Raw genomic sequence first — 4,111 nt, 5'->3', positions numbered from 1 at the left:
GGGGGGGGGGGGGGGGGGGGGGGGGGGGNNNNGGGGGGCTGGGGAGGTGGAGGGGGGAGAAGGGTCCCCTCCCTTTGGCCCTCCCGCTCCTTTTCTACTGCGATCGTCTGTGTCTCCCCCCCCACCACCCCATCCCCTTGTCGTCTGGATGTGGTTCTATTTTTTATCTGTCTCCTCTCCCCTCCCCGCTCTCTAACCCCTCTGCTCCTACCTCCCGACCACCCTTTGTCTCTTGCTCTTTCTTGGGCTTCTGTACAACTCAACTTGTATACACTGTGTACACACAACCAGCCAAACGAAAACCCAACAGCAAACACTTTATCGGTTGGCTGGAGTGCCTCTGTCCTGCGGCGTCTGGGTGGGACCCTGGAGCCCCTGGAGCCGCTGGAAGTGGCGGGGCTGGGGGCCATTGTATGCGTTACATCTCGCTGTGTAGAATCAGCCCCCCCCCCCCGAAATTTAGTGACTTAAAACAAGAAATGTTTATCTGGTTCCTGAGAATGAGGAATTGGGGAGAGGGTCAGGTGGGTGGTCCCGTCTCAGGGTCTATTATGAGGGTGGAAAGTCAGCCAGAGCAGTAGTCCTCTGGGAATTGACTAGGGTTGTAGGATTGACTTTCAAGGTGGCTCGCTTTTACTTTTTAAAGATTTTATTTATTTGAGAGAGTGCACAAGAGCAGAGCGAAGGGCAGAGGAAGAAGCAGACTCCCCGCTGAGCAGGGAGCCCGATTCGGGACTCTATCCCAGGACCCCCAGGATCATGACCTGAGCTGGAGGCAGACGCTCAACTGATGGAGCCACCCAGGCGCCCCAAGGTGGCTCACTTTTAAGGGGTACAGATCGGCTGTGGGCTAGCGGCCTCAGTTCTTTGCCATGTGGACCTCGCCATGGGGCACCTTGAATGTCCCCACAACATGGCAGCAGGCCTCCCCCAGAGCAGGGGATCCCAGCGAGAGAGCAGGGAAGAAGCCAGAGAGTTTTCTGTCCTGACACACCATTGCTAATATATACTGTTTGTTGGAAGGGAGTCCTTGAATCCAGTACCCACTCGAAGGGGGATTCAGCTGTGCTTCGAGGAGGGCAAAGCATAGGAATATTTGGATGTGTTTTTAAACCGCTGTAGGCTGTGGCAGATGTTGGGAGTTGACCAGCTTTTTCTTGGCTGCCTAATGTAGACTCGAGGGTGGATCTCTTGTGTTCTTGAGCCCTGGCACCACAAGGTCACGAGCAAACTGGCCGTTGAGATGTGCATGGGTTCCTGTCTCCTGAGACTTGCTGCTCAAAGTGTGATTTGCCACCCTTGGGAGTGCTGTCCGTTGCCCACCCCCACCCCCCGGCAAGAGCATGTAGAAATGTAGACACCGGGGCTGAGTCTCAGATCTGTTGAGTCAGAACCCGCTTTTTCGTAAAATCCTGGGAGGATTCTAATACTCAAATTTGTGGAGTAGCATTCTAGAATAAGAGTTAACAATTTGGACGTCAGCCAGAACCCAGCGTGTAAGCAGTGAGTAAGCCATTGTCATTCGAGAGTCTGGACCATTGTCAAGAATGGACTATTGGTGTTCTAGAACCCTGGCTTGGGCACTGATGATGGTTGGTCAGTAGGTATTAAGGGTAAACCATCCACATTCTAGATAGATTACCTTTCTGGTGAAATTGAGGAAGGGCCCCCATTGTTCTAGAACCTTGGATATTGTCTAGACCGTCACCAATGTTAATGATTCCAGAGCCCTGGTTTTCCAGTAACATTTAAGGATCTTAATGAGGGAGTCAGTGATGGATGATGGGCTTTCTAGAATTAATGGAGTTCGGAGGCGTGAGGATGGTGTCCTTGAACCATGGCCTGTGGCACATTGGGCTACAGCCTGTGAGAGGCCTTGGCACAGTCAAGGCTCTGGGCTGGTATGTCCAATTGGAGCCAAAGGCTCCACGATCAGCATTGCCTTGGATAGGAGCTGTGCTATCAGGAGTGGGTGGATTGTTCAGAAGGTGGGCGGCTGGACAGTCTCTTCCTTTTGGAGGCAGGATAACCTTGTGGTTGGATCTTGGAATTCAACTGCCCAAACTTGAATCTCGGCTCCAGCACTAACCAGGTGAGTTGGATACCAGCCCGTATCCTCAGCTTTGTCATTTGTAAACTGGGCTTTTGTCAACGTGAAGAAAAACTGAATGTTTGAAGCACTTAACGCCCGTTACCCATGACAGGAGACCCCAAGAGGCTTGTTGGAGGTCCAAGAGATGGCAGAAGGGGGAGAGGGTGGCAAAGATGTTTAAAGAGGGACATTGGAACCCCGAGAGCCTGAATTGTTGGCAGGGCCCGCCAGAGCCTCGAGGAGGGCCGGAACCGGAGAGGCGCACACATGCCTAGGGACGTGCCAACTAGGCCACGCCAGCCTCTCCACTGTTGCCTGATGCGCTCAGGCTCGGGGGTGCTCACAAAGCATCTGAAGACGGCCTGCCAGTTGTCATGTGGGTTTGTACATGTGCCTTTTTCTGGGGGTAAGTGGTAGCTTTCGTCACCTCTGCAAAGCGCATCGTTGTCCATAAAGAAGCAGGTATCCTAGGCAAGAACTTGGCCCCAATAGATAATGCAGAAGAGACTAAGGCCTCCTGCAAGGGCAGTGTTGACGGGGCGACCCTGGCATGGCACTCCACCGACTCCCCAGAGTGCCTCACCTCTCTGGCTGGGATTAGGTGGAGAGGTCAGACCTTGTCTGGAAAGTGATAGAACCTGCCCCCCCTTCCCTTCCTGTCCAGCAGGGGTTGGGCCCCTGGTGAGCAGAGGTCCTGAGGTTAGAGGGAGTGAACCTGCAGCACAATACACTGGAGCCATGCTTATTCCCAGGGCGGAAGGTTGAACGCAGGCCAAGGATTCTGTGATAATGAAACCCGGAAAGGGATATTTAGCTAATCATTGTTCTAATCTGGAATACAGAGGGACATTCATGGTTCTGGGGCAGGAGAACAGTGGGGCCTCCGTCCCTGATATAGAGCACTTAGTATACTCCAAACGCCGTCTGTCTCCTGGGTGCAGACTGGTTCCTAAAGGCCTCTCAGAAGTAGCTCTGTGATCACCCCCATTCTACAGCTGAGAAGACAGAGGCGCTTGCCCGAAGGCACTTGACTGAAGGCAGCAAAGTGATGGCTGTCAGGGGCCATCATCTACCCTTGAACCAGGAAGTGGGTTCTGGGGTGGGTGTGAGGGGAGCCCTTTGGGACCAAGGGTCCAGAGATTCTGTCCGAATGTAGCAGACGTGGGAGTAGGAGGAGTAGATCTTTGATGGTGACAGAAGTGGAGATAAAGTTCTGAGGCATGGGGACTGAGGCTGAGATTTCTGGCCTGCTGCGTTGACTAGGTGTTGGGGTTCAGCAACGCCTGTTAGGCTTGGGAGATGGGCGAGGGGTGGTCTCCAGTCTGGTGCCAGCCTTCCAGGTTAGCAAATAGACTGCAGAATTGGGGGTCCTGGGTGGAATATGGGGGAATCCAAGGGTTCCCAGACAAGCCAGTTAGCAACTATTTGGGGGTGGCCTTAAGATGACCCACACAGACTTCAGCCCTTCCCAGGACAAAGGCTTAGATGGAATGTGTCTACATTGGCCACAAGTTGGATTAAGGGTTTGGACTCAGATGTCAGCCCAATTGGGAACTTTCTGGAAATGAGAACTTGCCAGCCAGCTGCTTGGACACCATTCCGCCCACCTGTCCCTTCTCCCTCCTGTAGCTAAAAGGTCTTTCTCTATATATATTGGAGGTGGGAGGGGGTAGGCAGGGTTGTAGCAGCGGCCTTCTTCCAAGATCCTGGAGCCTTCTGGAACACCACTATCCAATAAATTTAAATAGCCACATGTAGCTTCTGGCTACCTTACTGAACAGTGCAGTTCTAGAACTTCCCAGCAAAGAGAAAATATTTTTTTTAGATGTTAAACCCCATCCCAGCAAAATGCCCACCCAAATACAAACGGGCAGAATGGCCCCTGTTGGAAGGTGAAGCAGGGGTCTAGACACCTGGCTTGGCTCCTCTGGTCCCAGCCCACTCTCCTCCCCACCAAGCAGAGTTCTAGATCCGATGGTGGTAGGTGGAGTGAGGCTTTTACCTGTGTGCACCCTGAGT

Source organism: Ailuropoda melanoleuca, chromosome 12 (genome assembly GCF_002007445.2).
Source record: "Ailuropoda melanoleuca isolate Jingjing chromosome 12, ASM200744v2, whole genome shotgun sequence".
NCBI lineage: Eukaryota > Metazoa > Chordata > Mammalia > Carnivora > Ursidae > Ailuropoda > Ailuropoda melanoleuca.
Note: the sequence above shows the minus strand (reverse complement) of the source record.